A 26,669-nucleotide genomic window follows, 5' to 3' on the forward strand; every position below is an offset into this window, starting at 1 on the left:
CTCTCCCTATACTCCCTCCTTCTAAAATAAATAAATAAATAAATAAATAAATAAATAAATAAATAAATAAATAAATAAATTATTTTTTATTATTTAAAATATCCTCTTTTTTAAAGGATAAATAACATGAGGGAGTCATATGGAGATAAAAGTTTTTTCTGTATTTTCATTATGGTAGTGGTTACACAGAGCTATACTAGGGAGAAAACTGCATAGAGCTAAACACACATCTTCATGTGCACACACCCACATCCAAGCAGAAATGATGAAATCTGAATAAGTTTTGTGAATTGCACCAACATTAATCTTCAGATTTTGATACATCACATAGTTATGCAAGATACAAATGTTGGGCAAGGCTAGGTGAAGAGTGCACAGAAACTTGGTGTACTTTTCTTGGCAATTTCCTGTGAATCTGTTATTTCACAATAAAAGTTTTTTTTTTTAAAGAAAATTTCCAAGGTGCATTAACATATGGTTGAATAAATGAGCAAATCAACCAGCAGAACATTATCACAATAGAAGGGGAAGAGGCAAGTCCCTTTCAAGAGAATGTGTTTTCTCTATTTTTTATTACAAAATGTTACTAAGATTCCATCAGTTATAATTCTGTCATCTAATTTGGTTCTAACTAGATGTAGTCTTGGCATTTGGATAATGAGGAGACATCTTTAGGTTTCTGATAACTGTATGTAAGATATGACTATACAATAGATCAAACGTCAAAAATCTAGAAACATTTATTAAGAATAAATCTTGTCTTTCTGTAAAGGTGCAAAAATATATCATGTCTCACACATAATACCTTTATCTAAGACATTTATGTGGAGCAGAAAGAATTAAAAACACATTCACAGGGCAGTGAGGTCAAGATCTTCATATATAGGCCCTGCCCCCAACCTCCTGCATCTCAGATTTTTTTCTTAACAGCCATCTTAACTAAAATGAAAATGGACCATGCTTTTTAACATAATTGCCATTTTTGCCCTTGACATGTAATTGCTTGAATTTTAGCTTTAATTCTCCCTCTCTCTTGCTGTAATTATGAGAACAATTAAGTGTCAAAGTTCAGAGCTTCTTGATTTTAAGAAGAGAACAGTCAGAACGAACTCTTTTTCCTCCCTTGAAATACCAACTGCTAAAACAGCTGCAACTAATATTTTCATAGTGCTTTGCAACTGATAACAACCTTCACTTAGATCCATTTAGGGGTCAGTTCAGACAGTATGGAAAATGGTGTTAAAAGCTACTAAAGTAGGAGCAGACAATCGTGTGGACATTTTGTATCAGCGAAAGCCTGTCTAGGTACAACTAAGTCCACTGACTCCAAGGAAAACTAGGACACCCCACCCCTTGCCCAAATCTCTCTTGCTGATATTTTTGAAATCCTAATCATGGCCACCATGATTCTTGGAGAGTTCCAAGAGAACTTGTCTGTGTCCCGAGCCTGGAGGAAAAGAAAGTTAAAGGTATGAAATAGGACTTGAATCTACCAAATAATCGTAAGAGCTGATGGCTTGAATTTGGGTGAGCCAGAATCCACATAGCAAGGGAAGACCTCCCACTTATTGGTCATAAAACCTACCCATGGACCAGCTCCTTGGTACTTCATGACTCCTAGTTGATAAACTGAGAGCTTATGGAAAGCAAACAGGGTAGAGTAGGTCCATGAGGTCCAAAGTACACATATTTATTGAATCCTCAATAGGTATGTGCCTTGGGAAAAGTAACTCTTACCCAAGGCTACAAGGAATATTGAAATGGGTTGAATCCAGAGCCAAACTAAAACCCAAATACAAAAGTTCAAAAGGACAAGTGGTAATGCTATTAAATTAGAAGGGGCAAGAAACAGAAAAAAAGCAAGAGTGGGACACATAACCCTGAATTCAATCAGCAAGGTGTGATGTGTCCATGAAGAATGATTGGGGCATTAATTATCTAGAGCAGACAGTTTTCTGCAGCTGTCTTTTATGGATCATGCAGAATGGAGGCAAGCAGGATGAGCTAAAAAGATCAGAAGGAGGGCAGACTGAAGAGATGTGAGAAGAGGAAAAAGTAGTCATCTTCCTCAAGCACCTTGTAGTACAGTGGAGAAGTTAGATGCATTCACTGGTAATGAAGACAAGCATACAGGCATATGGGAAATGCCTTCCCAGAGAAACAAACCACGGCCTGAGGGAATATGAGATAAAGAAAAGCTGGTTTTGATTTAGGGAATCTTAGAAGGCTTTGGTGAGGAAGAAGGATTTAAACTGCATTTTTATAGATAGCATTTCAAGAAGCCCAGTTGTGGGGAGACAAATTCTGAGAGGAGGAAAAGCAAGTTCAAAAGCAAGAATGGTAAGAATATATGAAATATCCTTGCAATGATTATTTGAATATACAGAGAGCAACTGGCCAGACAGGTCAGTGGGCCTGCAAAGAAGATGGGTAGACCAATTTAGACTACTGTGGGCCTTGCCTGATAGGGAAAATGTCCTGCATGGAGAATATTGTGGGGAATAGAGAAGGGAAAGAATGGAAGCAAAAAGATCAGTGAGGAGAATGTGTCAGAGAGGGGTCATGAGGTTCTTGGCTGGAAGTGTTCAAGAACCTGCAAAAGCGGGTGTTTGGAGGCAAGTCAGGGGATATTTTTCAGATTTCCAATCAATGTCACTGGAAGATGGTGATACTGTTAAAAAAGTATTAGTACTAGGATATTATGAGATGGTTTTAAATATTTTTTTCTTTTTTGTCAAATGATTCATGTAAAAAATATGTATTTCTGTCTACTCTGAAAATCACATATGAGATTATTTATAACTTTAAGACATTTTCCATATTAATTTTGGTTGAGTTCTTTAGGGTTGAATTCAATAGAAGCAGAGACTGAGACAAGAATTTGGGTCCCAAGACACGTGATTTATTGGGAGTGCTCTTGGAAGAAATTTGTAAGGGAGGGAAGGAGGAAAGTGGGATAGGTAACTCGTTAAATAAGACTGTGGGCTCTTCTGGTGTCCAGCCTCAGCCTTGGTCCCATGAGAATCTCTTAAACATGAACTGCATCACAGAGTTGGTATCAATTTGAGGCAAAGGGATTAACTTTTTGTACTCCTGAATCCAGGCTTCAGGGTGTCCTGGGGCCAAAGAGATCAGCCTAACTACCTGGGCTTGAAGGCTCCCATGAATTTAGGGCAATTCTCTAGAGAACAGAGGTAGTGTGAGCTTTTAGTTGCCAACATTAACAGCCACTGGGCATGGATGTACCATCCTAATATAAGGAACCTAGCTGGGGTACCATCACTGCCCATTACCAACAAGTTTGGGTATTCACCTTGGATAACCATATATATTGTAGGGTATTACAAATAAAGGATATTTTGGTAATTCATTATTTTTTAATTGCCCTTCATCTTCCCCACTGAGCTGGAAGAGAATATGTTCCAACTCATATCTCTAATGGGGACATCTGGGATCAAAGTCTTTGAGATAGCAAGAATAATGCCAAGAGAATGTTGAGCTCTCTGAAACTTCTTCCATTTTTAACCCCAGCTTCTGTCTTCCTCACAGAGTGTCATGAATCAGAATATACTCGTCTGAATATACTTGCCTGAATTTGTGAGTCATGATCTTTGTTGCCTGGTAACATTTTAGCTTAACCATCCATTGATCTCAAGTTACAGGAAACATCTGAGCCGAAGTAGACTGAGCACTGAATAAGTGCCCAGGCTTTGGTGCTAAAATTCTGAATTAACCGGACCATCTGTAAGAAGAACTTTTAGATGAGCTCTGTGTGGTTGATAAGCAAGAATGAATGATTTTCAGGAAAAGTTGGGGGTCATTGCTTAGTTGCTTTGAACAAAGAATCAATGAAGGCATTAATTTGATTTAATTACTTCATGAGCTTGTGAGTTTCTGGAACATGACCACAGAAAATAGTCTGTTCAAGGGTTGCTGGTTAAATGAGAAAGTTTTAAAAAGTATTCAAAGGAAAAAAAAATGGGATTATGTCACAAGGACACAGGAACTAGTCTGAAGGAGCTCTTGATGGCCAAATCTAGAACAATTTGAGCACCAAAATATTTAAGGAAGGTAATCTTTGAGTACCAACAAACAGCTAGACAAACTAATAAATAAACAGGAGGAAAAGATGGCTCTTATTTAAAAAAGAATGCTAATTGCTGGCTGATAGATACAATAGTTGAACTATAGTTAGAAAATCATTATTTTTTAAAAGATTTATTTATTTATTTCAGAAAGAGAGAAAATGCATGTGCATGAGAGGGGGTAGAAGCAGAGGGAGAGAATTTTCAGGAGACTTCCCACTGAGCAGGGAGTTCAATGTGGGGTTCAATCTCATGACCCATGAGATGATGACCTGAGCCAAAATCAAGAGTCAGATGCTCAACCAACTGAGCCATGCAGGCACCCCTGAAAAATCATTGTTTTGCAACCATCATAGCAAAGATAAGATCTGGCAAGAATTATCAAAGGATGCTAAATTCATGGAGAAATTTTGATGATAAGCAAGATAGGTGCATGGTCTTAAGTATCTTTCACAAACTTTTTTTTAGTTGCAAAGGAAGTGTATTAACTATACTATAAGGGAATTGAACAAACCTCAATGGGGAAAAACTCAGACAATACTTTGGTTGATCAAAATCAACATGACTAATGAGGGGCAAATGGACATAGTATGCATCCAAATGTGATATCTTGACAAGGGTCCAATATCCTCCATGCAGTATTCCAGCTGAGAATGCACAACCTCAATCTAAGGATGAAGAACCTTCAGAAATCCCTAAAAGTGTACTATTACATTAAAAGGAGGTGGTTGTATTATTCAAAATTGTCAGTGTCATAACTGAAAAGAAAGGCTGAGGAACAGTTCCAGATGAAAGAAAATTAAAGAGACATGACAATTAAATGAAATGTGTGATCCTGAACTGGATCCTGCACTAGAAGGAAAAAAATGATATAAATGTCCTGGAATTCACAAGTGACTGTGGTTATTTAAAGAATGTCCTTATACCATTATCTTATTCAGTTGATTCCTTGCCAACTGAACAAAATAGAGTCCATCCCTTCTACCTTGACTCCAGCACACCATCGATGACCTAGTCCCCATACTACTACTGATGTTTCTAACATGACTTCCCAGATCTCAAATGCTCCCCCTGGGACCACTTGGCCCACCCCATATTAAATGATATGCCTGATATAAGCACAGAGTGGTGTCCCCTCCCCGTTTTAAGGTCCCTTGTTAACTACAAATTACAAATCAAATTCATCTTCTTGACCTTCAAGACCCTCCAAATAGGACCCCAAATTGGCATTCCTTTCTACTTTCTACTAATATCTGTGACAAAATGTGGTGTAATAGAATATGAAGCTTAGGGTCAGAAAGACCCTGGGTTCTCATCTAACTCCAAACTTCTCTCAGGTGCAATTTCTTCATCTGCCCCACAAACACACATGCATGTGCGCACACACACACACACACACACACACCAATTAGTACCCCAGTTCATCAGTTCCCTAAGTCTGTAGAGTCGCCATTTTTCAATTCTCTACAGAAGCGTCTTCTGACTGGCATTCCCTCATCCTTAACTGTTTTTCTCTGTGAGAGCATTCTTTGATCCAATCTGTCCCATATATTTTGTGGAGATCTTCCATCTTCCCCACACATGTGCAATTGTTCTCCCTCCCACATTCTCATAGCCCTTTGGTCATATCTCTATCATGAATTCATCTTTTATTCCCCATCTTCATCTCAGTATTGGACCAAACGAGCTCCCAATAAGTGTGGTCTCAAAACATGTGGCCCCGCCCTCCCGTGGAGCACTGGATGAATAGTAATTACTGTACAGAACAGTAGGCACCTATATAGTATCATCTCCCATTTGGAATTAAATGTTCACTTAGTGTGGTAGCCACGTCTTCATGCATTCATCTGATTTCCCCATAGGACACTCAGCAGAGTGCAATGGGGTTCTGTGCTCTCAATTTTGGTGGAATTATCATAACAATAATGATAATAGTAGCCAATACTTATTAAGTTCCTGATCCTCTTCTAAGTACTTTTTACATATTAAGACATTTCATCCTCACATGATTTCATGAGGTACATTCACTCTATTACTAGGCCCATCTTCCAGATAGGGAAACTGAGACACAAAGAAGCCAAATAACCTGCAAAGTCCGTAAAGCAGTAGAGCCAGGAATGAAGTCCAGGTAGCTGAGCTCCAAAACTCACTCTCTGAACCATTACTCTACACTATTTATCCTCAGACTATATTGGGATCTTGCAGCTCAAGGACAGCAGGTTGCCACTGTGACAGCAAGGAGAATGTCTGCAAATAAGGAAGACTATCACTAGGAGTGTCAATGCCATAGGGTAGCCACTCACCTGGTCATTCATGAGACATTATTCTGTTCTTTTATTCGGTGTCTTTCCAGCAAGAACATTCTGCTTTTTTCCAGTGTCTTATTCCTTCACCAAAGTCAGGAGCTACTCCTTTACTATCAGTTTATCTTTGGGGGCTCCATATCTTGGATACCTTACTACCCAGCCTCCTCCCCTGTTAGAATTTTAATGTGGTGATGCTGTATAATGACTCACCAAATCTCAGTGGCTTATAACAATAAATGCCTACTTTTCTTATTTTTCTCTAAAGATCAGCTGTGGTTTGGCTACTCTTGCTTGGGCTCACCTGTTCTGGTGGGCTGGGCTTATTCAGCTTCAGATCACGTTCACCTCTGCTCCATGTGTTTTCATAATTTTCAAACTAGATAAATGCCAAAGATGAATCCTTCGTAAAACAAACCATAGAGCACAAGAGGCTAAAGTAACTATAGAGCATATTTAAGTCCTCTACACATGATACATCTGCTAATCACCATTAGCCAGAGCAAGTTATATGAACTCATAGTGAACAAGGATAGGGATTCATACTCTGCCTTCTATTGAGAGGGAAAAATCACATGACAAAGGAGCATGAAAATATAACTATATTTTAGGAAGGAGTTAAAAAGTGAGAATGGTCAATCTAATCCCTAGAACTCTCCAATGTCCCAGCACAGCAAGGCAGGGGTTCCCAACACAAATAGGAGCAGGAATAGCACAAGGCATGGCTTACCCTTGGGCTCCAATGTGGACTCAGCCCCAGTAGTCATTTGGAAGTAGATGGATGAGACCATACCATGAAGGATGGCCAGAGAGCATATTCATGTATAATGCACCTGCTTCACGTGACCCCAATCTGAATAAGTAAGGTATGATTATTCAGTCAACCAACAAATAGCTTATTAGGCATGAAACTACAGCATCGACTTGGTGTTGATGAGTCTCAAAGAAAAATGGTATGTCAAGGACCAATTCACCTCTCTGGGAAGACAGGACTAACACATCTGCAACATCTACTGAATAAGCCAGTGTGTGATTAAGTTCTCAACCACATAGGAGCTCCTAGGGAAAAGGACATTTTTTTATAAGGTGATAATTGCACAGCATGAAGCACACGCCGAGAAAGCCTTGGGGAGTTGAGAGCTTTGAAAGAGGACCTTGAATGTCCTATAGATAGAAAGAATAGATAGAAAATGTTAGATACGCATTTCCAGAGAGGATAACCAGATGAGTCAGGAGAGACGGGTGACAATAATAGTGTGGGATATTATAGGATTGGCATTTAATAGAGTTTTAGAAAATCATATTCTAGGAGCAAGAGAGGGGATAAAGGAAATTGGTCTGAACTGACAAATACCTTGGCTGCCCTGGTCTGAGAGAAATTCCTGAACTGTCTTTTGGACTTAAAGTTCTATTTTCTGTGTTATTTTTTACAGCTTCAAACCCGTTCACTTTTTGACTGTGTGGAAAGAAACGAAATTTAAATGACTCAACATATGTCACCCAGAGCTACTGGGCCCTGCGGTTCTTTTTTAAAGACTACCCCCATGAGAGTTTCTATTTTCAGTTTGAGCAGATTTCCATTTCAACCAGAGTTAGCTGGGATGATACTTTTTCCCTTTGCTCCTATTCAGCATGGGAGCCGGTTGAGATTCTTTAAAAGATCTGCTGTGTTGCTGAGTGTCCTGGAAGACTGCAGCATTGCAGTAGATCCGGCTGAACCAATAAATCATGACCTGGAAACACTAGCCCTTGTGCCCTCCTGTTTATCACAAACAAAAGGAAATGCAGTGCCTTTTCTTTCTTCCTTCATGGCAATGTAGCACCCAAGGGGTTATAGTATGAGGAAGAAGACTTAAAAGCTGAAAGCTAGATATTTTTCTAGCTTGAGTTAAAATGTTACTTTGGAGTTATAAGTGTCATTACAGAGACGTCTAGTGCTAGCCCAGATCTGGTTCTAAGAACAGAGGAAGATTAAGTATCCCTACCCTGTTGCTGCGGGGCAGTGCTGTTTGGTTCTGGGCAATGGACTGAGCCATGTATGAAGCTGTGAAAGACCCACTCACATTTCTCCAGTGCCTCTTCCCCTGCCTGTTGAACAAGGAGGCTGTTTGCTCCTGATGCTGCAACTAATATGGACCTGGACCACCAAGTTATTGTATGAAGAACAGCTGTCCCAAAGGATTTCCTGGACACTCAGAGGGCACTGCCTAAGTAAGAAAGATACCTATGCTGTATTTCCTCACTAAAATTCCAGAGCTGTTTGTTATCACAGTTTAACCTACCTGTGCTGACTAATCAATGTTCACCCGTATCTACAAGGCTCTATAAGACAGTAGCATTGATTTAGGTTAGAATAGTTAAGACCGGACAAAATAGAGCCCAGCCCAGGAGTGCATGAGCAGCATAAAGTGACCCTCCGAGCTCCAGCATGAGTTTTACTCATAGGTAAATCCCTCACAATCTCATTTAGAACCTAAATGTTCTTACTTTAGACACAATTCTAATCTAGCTTCTCCTTTCTAGTTTAACAGAGAAAGTTAGAAGGAAGAGTGTTCAGAGTCACATCACAGCAACAGAGACAGCTGACAACTCACCAGCTTGGGTATTTCTGTTGCATTCTTGGTCCTGAACTAGGTGAATTTACAAGTTTCCATAAATTTTCCTGTGACTTTCTGAAATGTCATTTAGTCTGTATCTTGGCAATGATTGCTTAATGTCTTCTCTGTGACCCACCAGCCTGTGATGCCAAACATCACCTAAAGCAAATACAGTGGAAAGAATATCAGGATATGGTGTTGTTGACAAGAAGTCATTGCAAGCTCATTAGCTAGAACATATATTCTGCTTCTTACCACTGGCCCACGGTATTGGATATGAGTGTAGACACAAAACATGTAGGGGACTACAAGGCATCAGGTTCTTATTATCAAAGAATAGTGTGATTTACAGAAGCAAATTCATTATACAAATGTGGACATATGGCAGCCTGTCTAGTATTGCAAGCTTTACTTGTGTTGGCTACAATCTCTTAAGAACTCTTTTTTAAGGCTGGTTCTACCTGCAATTATTAATGCCAGGTGTATACAACTATAGATCTTCAATTGCCACTTTTTCCCGCATACTTGACCACTGTTGACAAGTGGTGCCTGAGGGAGATTTAATGGAAGATAACAGATCACATTGTGCTATAGCCATTAGATGCTTATAACCCACATCTAGATGTTCATAACCTGCCTCTACAGGCCATATATATCCTATGGTTTATTATGCATCATCTGTCATTTTCCCATATCTGAAGCCAACTAAGTAAGGAGTGACTTATAGAGAAACTATTGTGAATTTAGTTTTCTTATCAGTTATCACCCCGAATGGATATTTTTCTTATGAAAGTGCCTTGAATTTTAAGAAGACAGGTGCTTTGTTTTCCTGGCCAGCCCATCTTCCAGAATTGCATCCGAAAATCCCTTGCCTGTGGGCACTAGCTGGTGTTTATGTTTAGCAATCAGGAGTTTGGAGTGATGTTCAGAAGAGGATACATGAGATTGATCTATGCCAGGTAACTAAGTATGACCTGCTGGAGGTCCCTACCTCTCAGTAGCACATGATGAAGAATCCTCAGTAAAGAGTCCATATTGAATTGGGAAACATTTAGAGAAAGTGTTCAATGGTGACCAATTCTTTCACAAGTTGGGTGAAGTCAAAAGCCTCTCATTCTACCTATCACTGCCACAAGAATAATCAGAGCTCTGCAGTGGTCATTTACAAAGTGGGTTGTCACACACAATCCTCTGTGAGCACAGTTAAGAGTAATGAATTTGTGGACAGGATCCTTATCTCAGTTGTATCCTCTATCATTTAGAGCAAACAGTCAGGCTGAAATGGGACTTTAAAGTGGACCTGTGGATGCCACCAGCAACTATGCTCTGATTTTCTAGAATATGATTCATCTAGCTTTAGAACAAATATCCTAATAATTTAGTACTTGCCTTGATCTAGAATTAAATAATGACTTGCAGGGCAGCCCCGGTGGCGCAGCGGTTTAGCGCCGCCTGCAGCCCGGGGCATGATCCTGGAGACCCGGGATCGAGTCCCACATCGGGCTCCCTGCATGGAGCCTGCTTCTCCCTCTGCCTGTGTCTCTGCCTCTCTCTCCCTCTGTGTCTCTCTCCTGAGTGGATAACTAAAAAAACCTTTAAAAAATAAAAAAAAATAAAATAAAATAAATAATGACTTGCAAAATTTAAAAAAATAAACAGGTTAAGATGCTATTCTCTTTAATCTACCCACTTTACTAGGGAATTACTTTTTTTTTTTTTTTGGTTTTTGTTTTTTAAAGAAACATAGAGTTAAAATCAGACCAGTTCCTTTGGTAGTAACTGAGGTCACAGTCATCTTGCAAACTCAAGAATGCCTGTATTTGATAGAGGAATCAGCATTTGCTCACTTTTGAAGAAGTTCCACCTAACATGTAATAGTTAACAAACCATTAAAAATAACCATTTTATTCTCACATGGCAGAGATTTTTCTTATATCTGAGGGACCATGAAATGAAGGATCTAATCATTGTATATTTTCCCTTTCAAAGCTTTAAAAGTAGAGTCATCTCCTATTTCTGCTCCTAAAGGTACAATATTGAGGTCTGTCATTTGCTGGTAAAAAAATGTTGGAAGAAAGAATGATATGGGGGCAGTGGGTATTATTTCAACATGGTGCTTTTCTTTTAAGAGACCAGAGCAAGGGATCCCTGGGTGGCGCAGTGGTTTGGCGCCTGCTTTTGGCCCAGGGCGCGATCCTGGAGACCCGGGATCGAATCCCGCGTCAGGCTCCCGGTGCATGGAACCTGCTTCTCCCTCTACCTGTGTCTCTGCCTCTCTCTCTCTCTCTCTCTCTCTATCATAAAAAAAAAAGAAAAGAAAAGAAACCAGAGCAATTGAGAGGCAGGTAAGCATAGAGGAGTAGTTGGTATATCAATAAAAGAATGTTGTTAAAGACCTATTGATTCCTCCCTATTTAAGTGATTCTGATATAACAACTCATGGAAGATCACTTGAGTGAGTGTAATGTGAGGGTTTTTTAAAAAGATTGTATTTACTTTCATGAAAGATACAGAGAGAGGCAGAGACACAGGCAGAGAGAGAAGCAGGCTCCATGCAGAGAGCCTGATGTGGAACTCGAACCTAGGACTCCAGGACCATGCCCTGGGCCAAAGGGAGGCGCTAAACCACTGAGCCATCCAGGGATCCCTAATGTGAGTTTTTATTTAAGACAGGGGTAGAAAAGGTGTTGGGATACTTCCCAAAATGATTCTGTGTGACTCTTTAGGTTTGTTGACTTAAAACTCATCCTTATCCACACAGCTGGCAGCGCTGCAACTTGCATCAGAATATATGAGTATTTCTAGTAGTCTAGTCTCAGAAGGTCTGTTTACAGTCTCATTGTTACCAAAAAGTCACCTTCTACATGGGATTGTTAGAAATGAGAGAACCCAGACCACTATTGTTCACAATCTAATGTCCTCATCATACTAGAGTTCTGACCTTTAATTTTCTAGTTTGGCTTTTTCCCTGAACTTGGGGCCCAAGGATGGACGTCAGGGGATCTCTGAACACTCAAAATTCCATGAAAACATGTTGGCTTGGGTGTATGTATGTGTGTGTGTGTGTCACCCAATGTTGGGTGACAAGAGGGTCCATTGCTTCCATCTAGGTCTCAGAGTAGTTCTGTAACGCTTACTTGAGGAAGGGCAAGAAACAGCTACAGAAGAAATGTCTTCTATAATGTGCACCCAGCTCAACAACAAACACATTTACCCTTTCTGTCCTCTCAAAGTCTCTGTGAGGATGCAGCCTCATCCTCATCTCACTCCATGTTCCCCTCTGTTTCTTCTCTTTTCTTTGCTTTATCTTCTCCCTTGAAGCATTCTTAGCTCCCTATGAATCATGTCTGGGTGGTTTCTGATGAAATTATTCCCTTATGGGTATTAGCTGCAGAATATATTATCTCTTCCAGCAATCTTTTGCTCTACATTTTTTTTTAAAGTGAGAGTTTATAGAAGAATGAATGTGATAGAATTTCAGACACTGTGGTCTCTAGATTGAAATTACTTAAGTGCCTCTCCTAACACTTTTTCCCATTCCACCAGCAGGTGACAATACTGTGCTGCTTACATGTGTGGCTGATTCCAAACAAGCCATTTCCTTAAGTTACAGGAAGTTGCCAAAAGGACACTTGCTAGTTCACCAGGAAAAGCAGCAGCCAAACTTGCTGAGACAATGTCTATAATAGTCAAATTGTGGAAGGAGCTGAGATGTCCTTTGACAGATAAATGGATAAAGATGTGCTACATATATTCAATGGAATATAACTCAGCCATCAGAAAGGATGAATACCTACCATTTACATCAATGTGGATAGAACTGAAGGGTATTATGCTGAGGGGAGTCAAGGTGAGAAAATGATTATCATATGGCTTCATTCATATGTAGAATATAAGAAATAGTGCAGAGGACCATAAGAGAAGGAAGAGAAAAATGAAGGAGAAAAAAATCAGAAAGGGAGACTAACCATAGGAGACTCTTAACTCTGAGAAACAAACTGAGGGCTGCTGGAGAGGAGATGGGTAGAGGGATGGTGTAACTGGGTGAGGGGCATTAAGGAGAACTCTTGATGGAATGAGCACTGGGCATTATATGCAACTGATGAATCATTGAAAACTACAACTGAAACTAATGATGTACTATATGTTGGGTAATTGAATTTAAGTTAAAAAAAACTTACTGAGAGTAAATAAGTGTGGGCCAATTTTCATGTTAATTTGTAATCTGATCACGTACTCTTATCTCTAAGTTGTACAATTATACCTCTTTAGTAACCTCAGACTGTAGAAGAACCTGTGTCAGTGCCCTTTCTACAAAGAGAAAAAGGCAGAGTATGGCCAGAATTGCTTATCTTGCTTTTCCTAAAATACAGAAAAGCATATCCAAAAGAAAGTACAGGCAAGAAGTGATGGGCGCTTTCCTTGCTCACATTTCATTTCTCTAGCACAGAGCAGCCTTTAGCCTGAGAAAAGGAAGAAGCCCCCAGACTGCCTTCCTGCTTACCCACACTGACATTCTCATGGGAATATTCGAAGCTCTCCCAGCACCCTGTCCATTCCCTTTCTTCAAACATACACCCCACATCCCAAAGGGTATTTCCAAACTTGTTTAGGCATCAGCAACTTCCTCCTGGAGAGGAGACTGTAGCCAATTATCTGTTGACAGTTCTGAGAAAAGTGTCTATGTGTAATAAAACTGCTTAAAGATGCCTGCAAAGAAGAATCACTTTAGACCCTCTCCGCAGCTTCTTTGAGTCTCCTGTGACACTCCTGAAACCTAATCATCTTCCATATTTTGCCTACATTTCTGAGCAACAGTGGGGGAGGGTGTCTCTTTTCCATTATCATTAATGGGAATTGGGAGCACTTAAGAGGAGGCAAGCCTTTCCCTAGAGATGTAATTTCATGCATTAAGATATCAAAACATGAGAGAATACACATTGATATGTGGTGGATTCATAGGATTGGCTCTATTAACACTAATGGGAATGAGGCCCGTGTCTCCCCGCCACGCTGACTGGACAGTTATCTAAAGCCTGGCGCCTCAGGAGGCCCAGGCTTGATGACTGACCTCACCCTTGCATGTAGTTTCCTTTGTTTTCAAAACCAGCTGGATAAATATGGCAGAGGCCCTTGATTGAATATAGATACCAGGTCCTCACCCTGGCAGCAGGCAGTCTGTGGTATGGCTTTAGATGAATGCATGAGACTGACTCCATAAACCACATAAACATGAGTCTAACCCATTTATGGTAACACTTTTCAGAGAACAGACAAAGCAAATTAAGGATATCTGTTTTCCTAGTGTTAAAAAGGAGACAGAGACAGCAGGCCCAAAATGGAACCATTTATGCTAAACCCCAAGACTTAATACTTAACCTGACTGCAGCCTCAGCTTCTCCCAGAAATGCGATCTTTTACCAGCCAACCTGGAGTTGCTTTGTCAATACTAGGAGGTAATCCCCGATAGATCCCTTCCATTCCCTTGCCAAAAACAGAGCTTTCTTTACTAACTACCAGTTTCCTCTCTCTCTCTCTCTCTCTCTCTCTCTCTGCCTTTAAAAGCCTTTCCTCTTCTGTAGTTCTTTGGAACTCCTTTCTATTTGCTAGATGGGATGCTGCCTGATATGTGAATCATTCAATAAAGCCAATCAGATCTTTGTAATTGAATTTTTATTATTTAACTCTAGCAAGGAGATGCAAAATCCTGAACCTCAAAGATCTACACATGCTACAGACTCAAGTTACCTAGAGGACCAGCTATCCCATGATGGGATCACTGTCTACATCATCCTCTCTCTTAGGGTAAGATTTGTAACTTAACTTGCCTTTCCTTTGATGTCTTTCCTATGTCATACTTTCTGATATTCTCTCCCCACTTAAGATTTTGTATATCTAATATTCACTTGATTACAAAATCCCAGACCCCTCACAAAAAAATTATGAGGAGGTATATCATCTTAAGGAAGATGACAATATGGTCAAAGTATTCACAGTCATTAGTCAGGAGAAATAATGATCAAGGATCTAGAAAAAAAGAAACAAAGCAGTAAAGTATAGCAATTAAAACCATGGAGTTAGACATTCCTGAGTTCCAATCGAATGTTTAGCATATAATCTTGACCAAGTCGTTTAATGTCTCCTGTTTTCATATCTGTTAAAACAACAACAAAAAATCATGTCTACCTTGTAGGATTGTTGGTAAGCTTTGGACTGTAACCTATAGCCACAATAATGCTGCATAAAAAAATATGCACAAAACCTCAGTGACTTAACAATAACATGTATTTTTGCTTAAGAATCTATGGGTTGGCTAGGAGGCTCTGAAGATCTACCTTGGGTTTGCCTGATTTGGGCTGGCTTGCTTATGCACCTTTGATGAATTGGTTGGTCAGTCAAGTCTGGCTAGTCAAGGATGACCATAGGTGGGGTGGCTCATCTGTGCTCTATGTGATCTCTCATTATCCAACTGTACCCCACATTTGTTCTCCTGGTGGCAGAGATCAAAGAGAGAGGGCACCAGTGCACATGGCCTCCTAAGGCTTGGAGTTGTTATACAATCACTTCCACTGCATTTTATTGGCCCAAGCAATAGTCACATATTTAAACTCAAACTCAAACTCAAGGGGGAAGGAAATAGATTCCTTCCCTGGATTAGCATTGCTATGACATCATTTTGCAAAGGGTATGGTAAAGAGGAATAGGAGACAGTGGCCATTTTCCAGTCAATTGTCCATAAAGCCAAATGAACCTGCTCATGTGACAGTCTTAGCACAACACCACACACACAGAAAATTTCTCTATAAAATATATCTATTGTTAAACCATTATAAGCATAATATAATTCCTAGTTATTCATGACATAGTATTTTATCTTGCACATTTTATTTGTATCTTCACATTCCTTCATGCCAACCTCTTCTAGATTCATTGTAACTTTCTCTGGTCTTAGCACACAAATGACCAATTCTGCTTGGCCTTAGTAGCCTGACTGCAAGTTGCTTTCCATAAGAATGTCAGGCCCTCTTCACAGCTGAAATGTTGGTTTGTCTCATGACATCTGGACTAATGTAAAATGCTACACTGTGAGGCGTGGGACCTGTCATCCTGAGGAGCTGCTAAATCAGTTGGATGAACAAATTGCATGTGTAGAAAAGCCAGTGCTCTATGGGGCCACCTTTGACCAGCGGAAGATAGGACACAGGAAGGAGCAAATAAATAAATGTCCACACCTTAATCTGTTATGGACTGTTCTATGAGCAGAATCTTTATAACTCCTGTCCAGAGACATCATGTGGCTCTGAGCAAACACACCTGTCAGGCAACATACTGTATCTATTCACAGATTATCATGAAGCAGTGACTAGTAAAGTATCCCTATTATCTTGTTTTCCTCCTATCCCTGCACTTTCTTTTGTCTCCTCCACCCACAATGCCCTGGGTCTGAATCTCCCAAATAAAGCTTCGGCACTCAATCCTTGCCTCACGTTCTGTTTCCAGGTAATTCTGGCTAAGTACATTTATTATATATCTTGTGCATATATTATGTTTATTTTATAAATGACTTAAAGATAGGGATCCCTGGGTGGCGCAGCTGTTTAGTGCCTGCCTTTGGCCCAGGGCGCGATCTTGGAGACACGGGATCGAATCCCACTTCGGGCTCCCGGTGCATGGAGCCTGCTTCTCCCTCTGCCTATGTCTCTGCCTCTCTCTCTCTCTCTCTCTCTGTGTGTGTGACTATCATAAATAAATAAAAATTAAATAAATAAATAAATAAATAAATGACTTAAAGATAAATAATAATGTACTGATATTTGTCTAATGATTGAAGCTTATAGGAATAACTTCTGTACAACCACTTATGCTAAACCCCACCAAGACTTCATACTTAACCTGACTGCAGCCTCAGCTTCTCTCAGAAATGTGATCTTTAACGAGCCAACCTGTAATTTCTTTGTCAATACTAGGAGGTAATCCCTGATAGACCCCTTACATGTGTCTTCAGTCCACTAATGAGGAGAACTCAGATCCTTTTTGTGGTTAAGTAATAAGGTTGCTGTGTAACAGATTGGAAAGCAGGCATTAAAGTGGGGATTTGGAGGAAATAAAAACAGCTTTAGTGCCACAGTTAGTACTGGTTTTAAGTTGGGTGAGAGTTATTCATCTGGAAATATTTGGCAGAGCAGGTTGGATGGGTGGAATGACTAAAAGGACTAGCCAGAAAAGCTCTACACTGCCCACACACAAAGCCCAGAATCCAGAGAACCAAGGGCTTTATCATAAAAGATTCTGCATTTTCCAAATAGGACTCAATTATTCTCCTTCCATCCCTTCCTTAAATTCGTATTTCTCCCTTCCCTTCACTGTGACAGAATGTCTAAAGCATTTCCCTACATGGAGAAACAAAAAATGAGAAAAACAAATCTTCTCAGACTACAGAAATGAACTAATAGGGGAGGGAGGTTTGTTCCCTCCTGTCACTACCCCCAGATCCTACAGATTCTTATAAGAGATATTCAGAGAGTTTCAATATCTTGGATATCTGAGAAGAACTAGATCTTCTTACATTGAAGGGGGTGGGGGTGGGATGGACATTATCAGAGTCATGATACTGTAAAGTTATCTGTTAAGTTATACTTTAGTTGGCGTGATCTCCTTAGTTTACTGGGAGAAATTAAAAGATAGTGTTCAGAACATGAGTTTGAGAAGGAGCCAAATCTGAGTTCAAATGTGAGTTGTCATCCTCATCACACTTGTGGCAAGGTTAAGCAAGTAGTATCATTGACCTTTTTTAGTATTATAATTGGTTAAAAAAAACACACACACAATCCTTTAGACTAGTGTCTTAGGCAAGATACCCCTGAATAAGAATTGATTTGCAAGCAATTTTTTTAAAAAATATTTATTTATTTATTTATTTGAGAAATAGTGAGAGAGTGATCATGAGTGAGGGTGGGGAGAGGCAGAGGGAGAGAATATCAAGTGGACTCTGCACTCAGCATAGAGCCTGACACAGGGCTCAATCCCATGACCCTGAGATCATGACCTGAGCTGAAACCGAGAGTTAGATATCCAACTGACTGAGCCACCAAACTACTCCAATGCAATGATTTTTTAAGGAATTGCTATCAGAAAAGACTGATGAAGGAATGAGGGAAGCTGGTCAAAAAGGAAGAAGCCAAATGATGATGGAGAGTGTTCAGGTAAATTCCCAACTTCAGCTGATCCCAAAGGAAGCTCTGGAGTATAAATTGCACTCCAGAGTTTGTGTTACCTTCAGAGAAAATGAGCTGAGCTTCCCTATTTCAGTACCAATCAGTAAGGCTCACCTCCTCATTCATAAAATCATAATCATATCTATATCATTGCTTTACTTGAATCCTAAATTCTACATGTGTAAAGCACTTAGCAAAATGCCTAGTGCAAGGTAAGAACATGACATGTGGTAGGTTGTTTCCAATAATGATTGTCACTATTATTGAAGAAACTGAGCAAGTTGCTCAGGTATCACACACCTAGCCAGAGCAGAGCCTTGAAAGAGGACATATGCTTCATTCTTTCCCTGCAACTCCCCTGAGGAGTCACAGAAACTCTTGGCTACATGCTTATACTCTGGATCATTGGGTACCCAAGTGTCTTCTTCTGGGTGGTTCTATTCTAAAGTCAATTAGAATTAAAATGAAGAGTTAGAAATGAAAGTGATTCTGTCATGTGTTGGTTAGTACTGTTCTGAAAATCTGAACAGAAAAGGTCAGATAATTCAAAATGTATTCATCCATATGGGTGCATTCACATGGAAGCAAAGTTGAGTCGGAAATATTTCACATTGACCAGTGTAATATATTCATTTGAAAGTAGAGCCTTGTCATCTCTCATTAAGTTTTTAAAATACAACTAGTACATGGTAAAAAGGATATATACCATGTAAATAAATTCATCTTCTTTCCTGAGACTATTCAGCACTTTTCCATCATTCTTCACCCTCATTCTGTGTGTTTTGCTTCTAATAAAGAAGCACCCATGTGCCTCTTATTGGATAAACATTCTTAAACTACTCAAACCATTTTGCCTGCACACTATAGCCAGAAGAGCTAAGAGTCTATATTTGCCAGAGAGAACCTTTACTGACGACTGCTTGGTGCTGAACTGTGAAATCCCAATTCCCTCATCATAGGTAGGACAAATTATGAAGCTCCTCTTGGAGTCGGGCTGAGCTGGGAATTCATGTGAGATTTCCCCATCCTCATTTAGTTTCTTTGTGTTCCCTATTAAGCTTCCCTCACTCCTTTACTGGTCTTTTCTGGGAGCAATTTCATAACAAATCACTTCTAAATACAGCTTTGTCTAAAGTCAACTTCTGGAGTTCTGACCTAAGCTGCTAATGCAAAAGGATTTTCTTAACCAATGTAAGACCAAGTTAGCCACATTGCATAATAAAAATTAACATTTTTTGCATGACTCTTATTTATCATGAAAGTGTAAAGCAATCTATAGGTTATAGCATATATGGGCTAAGTTTACAGATAAAAAATAAATTATAAGATAAATACTAATAAAAGCTAAGTAACCTATTCATAATCACACAGCTAGTTATGACATCTTGATTTAGACTAGTTTGGCAATAAAGCTTTGACTCTTAGCCAGTCACCACCTTTGAACCCTTAAACTTGAAATGGAGAAAGTGTGAAAGAAGATCCTTTAGTTCTTATTCCAAGAGGCATCCATTTCAACCTCTGGATTAATTGTCCAAAGAAATTGTCTTTGTTTTCAGATTCTCTGCTAGGTCAGCCTTGAATGTTTCTAGATTTTGCCTTATATTCCATAGAGGAAAGTGTAGACTGACATTTCACTTGCATTTTTATGCTTGTGTTACTTAGATCTTCTTAGAGACCCCGTTGAGTCCCAGTACTAGCTGCCAGTGATTCTCCACTAGGGAGTGGGTTTTAAAATTATCACTGACCATAAAGGCTCATTCACCAGAAATGTAATATCCCTGAAATCTGACCTTCTTGAAGTTCAAAAGATAGTATCACTAAAGTGAAAAGAAATCCTTCTATGTAGGGTTGATCTTACTGACTATAATGAGGATCAGAGTTTCAATCTGCTCCCCAAGTATGCTGTAGTAAGGAAGAAAGAAAGAAAAATAAGAAAGTGGAGATGAGGCTAATTCAGTGGAATTCAGTACGACAAATGTATTGAAGGTCTTTTGCCCTTATTCACTTCATTATGCTGGGGCAGCACCCCTGCCATCTCCTTTTCAAACTCTACTATAACTCTTGCAACTACATTCAGCACAGCAACAATACTTCACACTGATTCTAATGATAATACTCCCTTGATATTTCTCCACCACTAATAAAATCATTTGGAATCTATAAAGCTAATGGTCATAAAAAGTAGTGAACACAGATGCATAGCCAAAAGGAAAATATCCAGGGACTAAGAATGTTTCATTGTTTCCTTGGCTCTTTCCCTCCTACCATGTATTAACTTAACCAACAGTAGATAGTAGATCATTGGGATACCTACGTTTTTGGGTAGAGCTTCACCCATATTGAATCATGTGAAAGATACAATACTAGGTGCCGGTATCATCTCTCCTGCAAGAAGCTTAGAGTCTAGACTAGAGGTTAAGACTTTCGAATTGATTGACTTAGAGTCTAGACTAGAGGTTAAGACTTTTGAATTGATTGACTAAGCATGAAATATGTAGAATCTATTCATGATTGTATAAGTTTAGTGTATGAAAAAATCAGACTGATCAGGGTAAACATTGTGAAGGAGGTTGATTTTGTTTTTTGTTTTTTAAAATCTTTTTTTTTAAGATTTTATTTATTTATTCATGAGAGACACACAGGGAGAGACAGAGAGAGAGAGAGAGGCAGAGACACAGGCAGAGGGAGAAGCAGGCTCCATGCAGGGAGCCTGATTTGGCGCTCAATCCCTGGACCCGGGGTCACACCCTGAGCCTAAGGCAGACACTCAACCTCTGAGCCACCCAGGCGTCCACAAGGAGGTTGATTTTGAACAGCTGCTTGCTATGGGCAGGCTAAGAAACAAGAAAAGGCATCCCCATGCTCAATGTCTGCATAAACAAAGGAGTGGCAGAAAAAATTCAGAATACATATCTGACAACAATGGACCTACATTGATAAAGGGTTCATAACAAAAACTTGAGAGATTTAAACTAGAGCTAAATTGCCTTTCAAATATTTTTGAGATGTCCAAGGCTTCCCATATTAAACACTCATTAATTTCTGTTTAACAAATTATATTACTAATCTATTTTTTGTATAACAAACCCAGTGATTCAAAACAACCATTTTGTTTACTCATAATTCCGTGGATAAGCAGTTTGAGGTAGGTTGAAGTGAATGGTCTTCTGTTGGTCTAGTCTGGGGTCATTCATGCAGCGTTTGTCATTCTGGCAGCTCAGATGAGATTAGGTGGTCTTGATGGATGTGAATATATGCTCCTATTTTGGAGACAGTCTAAAACTATGGATTCATTAATGTTGAGGGAACAAGCTCCATTCACCACACTTTCTCCATCCCCCAGACTTTGCACTAGGTTGCATCTGGCTCATGGACTCTGTGGTTCCATCAGTGTCATAGTGAAGATTCTAAAAAAGATATTGAGAGAGCTAAGGGTTATGGATCTAAAGGCAAAACATTTACCATTCTTTTACTATAAAGAAGAAATTTTGAGTAAGATTTCAAACTTGGAGATAAATCTATGCTATTTATCCAACTTAAAAAAAAATCATCCAGTGCCATGAACATTCTGGAATGGTTAGGCTGAGAGATGGTCAAACTATCTTGTTCTGTGCCCTACAAGAAGACATGGAAGGAGTTGATGGTTTTAGAAGAACATAGCTATGATGAACCTGAACACTAGTGGTAACATTTTTAACTCAGTGGAGAGAAAGTAAATCTGTGTGTTTCTAGTATATGTCTGCAGGATCTGGCATAGATATGGAAAGGACATCTTTCTCCCTTTGGGCTAAAACACAAGACACATAGCATACGAGCAACACCTTTTCTCCTTAACACCTACATAGGGATTTGTCATACCTGCAAGTAATATATTTTCATTTACTTTTAATATTGAAAATCTAGCTCCTTAACCTTCTGATATTTGAAGAAAAAATGTCATTTAGTGGCCTGAAACAAAAAATGTCATTTAGTGGCCTGAAACAGAATCTCACTAAATGGTGCTGAAACAAACTGAAAATTTTCATCTGCTGTCTAAAAATATCTAAGAGAGTCTTTTATTAATTTTTATTTAAATTCAATTAGCCAACATATAATACATCATTAATTTCAGATGTAGAGTTCAATAATTCATCAGTTGCATATAACACCCAATGCTCATCACCAAGAAAACCTTTTTATACAGGGAGAATACATTTGTTGCCATAGTCTGTCTGCCTACAGCAGCTTTCCTAAAGGGTGGGGACGGTCCTCAAAGTGCTTCAGAAATGTTAATTTATTTATTCCTCAAATACATTAATTAATATATAAAGAACAAGAATTTGTTGCTATTTTTTTAAAAGAGCCACATTAGCATCTGTCCATATCCCCATTGGTCCTAACCCTGTGGTGCACATTGACCTGACATCCAAATGTCACCATTTGCATCTATTTGCCCAAGGGCTTCTCTTGCCACTGCATTTCTCTCCCTCTACACACAGCAGGCTGAAATGACTAGAGAATTAATAGTCCCCAGGAGCAGCCATCAACCAAAGACTGACAAATATTAAAAATCAGTATGCAGCACCTCCCCTTACCTTAACCTCTACCTTCTGGTGTGATAACTCTGAGCCTCATGTTCTACACCATCTCCAGCGTTCCCAGTGGGATGGAGCTCCAGTTACCCACACTGACACTGAAATACAGAGAATAACCTGAATCATCTGCCTTGCTATCCTGGTGCTTCCTGGGGTTGCCTCCTAACTAAATCACTCATACTCCAATACTTGTCTCATATTCTGCTTCTGGGGAAAACAAACCAAGACAAACAGTGATGCATAGAATAAAACTGTTTGCCTTAAATTAAATCAGATCTAATCTTCAGCTTTGGGATTCAGAACACCTTCCATAAGATCTTGTTTTCCTTTCTATATTTAGAATTGTCAGGTTTATAAATTAGAAAAGACTTTAGAAATTTTATTCCAAACCCCCCATTCTACAGATAAGGAAGCTGAAAGTCAGAGAGGTAAAGAAGTTGCTTCTTGGGGAAAAGTAGTCCATTTTTTCATTCCTAGCACAGCACTGTCCACACCAAGCCACACCATATTGATTATTTTGAGAGCATCTCTATGTCTTTCCTTTTTTTTTTTTTTAAATTTTTATTTATTTATGATAGTCACAGAGAGAGAGAGAGAGGCAGAGACACAGGCAGAGGGAGAAGCAAGCTCCATGCACTGGGAGCCTGATGTGGGATTCGATCCCGGGTCTCCAGGATCGCGCCCTGGGCCAAAGGCAGGCGCCAAACCGCTGCGCCACCCAGGGATCCCCTCTATGTCTTTCCTTATTGAGTATGATACAATCAAAATAACATGGTCCAATAAGGGAGAGAGACAAATTTGCAGATAGCAAGAAAAGCAGACTAGACTAAGGAATAGGGAGCAAAAATGGGTAAAGGGGAGTGGGAGGTACAGGTTTCCCACTACAAAATGAGTAAGTCATGAGGATAAAAGATACAGCACAGGGAATATAATCAATAGTATTGTGACAGCCTTGTATGGTGACAGCCCACTAGCTACACTTGTGATGGGCCCAGCATAACATCTAGAATTGTCAAATCACTATGTTGTACACTCAATATTAATGTAATATTGTACATTAACTATACTTCAATAAGAAGAAAATAATAAATAAAAATAAATTTTAAAACAAGGAAAAAGTAAAGGAAGAAAACAAGTTAGCTTAGCAGTCAAGGCTAAATAGAGTGAAGTGATTCTCAGTTTTGGACACACATTAGAATTACACAGGGGTGCTTTTAAAAATACTGAAGCCTGGATACCTTCCCCCAGATATCCTGATTTAATTTCTTTAGTATGCAGCCTTGCATTGGGATTTTTTTAAAAAATGCTCAGTTTACTCTAATGTGAACCAAGATTGAGAACCACCAGTCTAGTGTACCAAACTGTGCAATGCTTCCTTTATTGAGATAAGAAATCACATTGCTTCAAGTAGAAACTCTCAGAAATCAGAAGAGGCTCCAGGGATATTAAAACATGAAAAAATAACAGAAGAAACTATAAAAATATTGGTATACTTTAAAGGATTACATTTAGCATTTGTAGAGAGCACTGGGCAATATCATTACACACTAACTACAGTACATGTTATAGGCCAAATAATGGTCCTAGAGTTGTCTGCATCAAAATCCCCAGAACCTGTGAATATGTTACCTTACTGATAACTGAGATTTTTGAAAATATGATTAAGGTTCCATAAATGGGGAGATTATCCTGGATTATCTGACTCTTGTAATCACAAGAGTCCTTATGAAAGGGAGGCAAGAGGGTAGGAATCACAGAAGTGAGGTGAGAAGCAGACGCTGGAGTAATGCCATTGCTGAAGGGGGCCAGGCACCAAGGAATGCAGGTGGCCCCTTGAAGCTGGAAAAAACAAGATGGATTCTCCCCTAGAGCTCCCAGAATGGATACAGCCCTGCCAACACCCTGATTTTAGCCTTCTATGACCCATTTTTCAGACTCTGACATCCAGAACTGTAAGCTAATAAATCTGCACTGTTGTAAGTCCCTAAGTATGTAGTAGATTATTGCAATGACAGTACCAAACTAATATGGGGCTTGCAGTGTGGTCTATTCAATGAAATACAATTTTAAAGTTGTTTGATAAACATTTTTTTTCCATTCCCATTTCCATGAATAATGCAATCTAAAGATATGACTGAAAGCCTAAAACGAGAGCCCTTTCTGATGACTGTGCAGTCCAAGCCATATGACTCTCCTGGCCCCAATGATAAGCCCTGCCTCCAAGGACATATGATGATGTTGAAGCTGATAGCAAATAGGATACAGGCTAATTTTTGTCTAAATATGCCCAAAATAGAAAATTAGAGGTTCTGAATGATCATTTGTTCATTTATTTTTCTACTCTTCTATTAATCAATTTATTTATCCACTCAACCAGTACTTTTTGGCTTCTGTTACTATGTTGGGCAGGGGTGTGATCTAGTGTAGTTAGGATTCCAGATAAAACACAGTAGGCCTAGTTAAACTTGAATTTCAGAAAAACAAACAATAGTATGTGTATACCAAATAATGCATCATATTAATATTATAATATTTGATGTTCACTTGAAATTCAAGCTCAAACTGGGCATTTTATATTTCTTTTTGCTAAATCTAACAACTCCGAGTATAGTGGTTCTCGGACAGAATTCCAAGACACACCATTGTGTTACTGGTAATTAGTTACTACACTTTGTGAATGACCTATGTTTACAAAAACTTAGACCTGGTTCTCTTTAGCTGAATTTATACTAATATGGAGTTTGTGTCAAAAGAGAAGACTTGACTTCTTGTCAGAATAAGAAGGAAAAAAGCAAGGCACACAATACTTGAGCAAACCCCTGGGAGATGAAAGAGCCATGCGTTTTGAACAGTAGAAGATAAAGGAAGAGCGTGACTGATGCCATGTATATTTCAGAGGCTCGTGGACCACCTTTTGAATTCTGCCCCATCATCCACTAGCTGTGTGATTTAAGGGAAGTTATATTTTTCTCTGAACTTTTGGGGCTCTTTTCCTATAAAATTAGAACACTATCTTTCACTTTTCACAAATGACATGATACTCTAGGTTGAAAGCCTTAAAAGACTCCACCCGAAAATTGCTAGAACTGATACAGGAATTAAGCAAAGTGGCAGGATATAAAACCAGTGCACAGAAGTCAGCTGCATTTCTATACACTAACAAGGAGGCAGAAGAAAGAGAAAGCATGAAAGTGATCCCATTTACTATTTATACCAAAAACTGTAAGATACCTAGGAATAAATCTAACCAAAGAGGTAAAGGATATATACTATGAAAACTATAGAATATTTATGAAAGAAATTGAGGAAGACATAAAGAAAGGGAAAAACATTCCATGCTCATGGATTGGAAAAAAAAATATTGTTAAAATGTCTATACTACCAAAAGCAATGTACACATTCAATGTAATCCTTGTCAAAATCCAACAACATTTTTCACAGAGCTGGAACAAAGAATCCTAAAATTTGTATGGAACCAGAGAAGACTCTGAAGAGCCAAAGGAATGTTGAAAAAGAAAACCAAAGCTGGAGGTATCACAATTGCAGACTTCAAGCTGTATTACAAATGGTGATCATCAAGGCAGTGTGGTAATGGCACAAAAACAGATACATAGATCAATGTAACAGAATAGAGAACCCAGAAATGGGCCCTCAACTCTATGGTCAACCAATCTTTGACAAAGCAGGAAAGAATATCCAATGGAAAAAAGTCTCTCAACAAGTGATGTTGGGGAAAATTGGACAGCCACATTCAAAAGAATGAAACTGAACAACTTTCTTACACCATATACAGAACTAAGCTCAAAATGGATGAAAGACATAAATGTGAAACAGGAATCCATCTCCAAAATCCTAGAGGAGGACACAAGCAGCAACCTCCTTGACAATGGCCACA

General features: G+C 39.1%; 1 long non-coding RNA gene across 2 annotated transcripts in view; it reads right to left on the bottom strand.

Moving 5' to 3' along the window:
• Nucleotides 1-17,919: 17,919 nt before the first annotated feature.
• LOC140617845 (uncharacterized) overlaps nucleotides 17,920-26,669 on the bottom strand; it is an 80,535-nt gene continuing 71,785 nt past the window's right edge. For both annotated transcript variants that reach the window (XR_012017990.1, XR_012017991.1), the window contains one exon: nucleotides 17,920-21,607. This is a non-coding gene — a long non-coding RNA (uncharacterized lncRNA). The remainder of the gene's footprint in view (nucleotides 21,608-26,669) is intronic.

Source organism: Canis lupus, chromosome 26 (assembly GCF_048164855.1).
Source record: "Canis lupus baileyi chromosome 26, mCanLup2.hap1, whole genome shotgun sequence".
NCBI classification, from domain to species: Eukaryota; Metazoa; Chordata; class Mammalia; order Carnivora; family Canidae; genus Canis; species Canis lupus.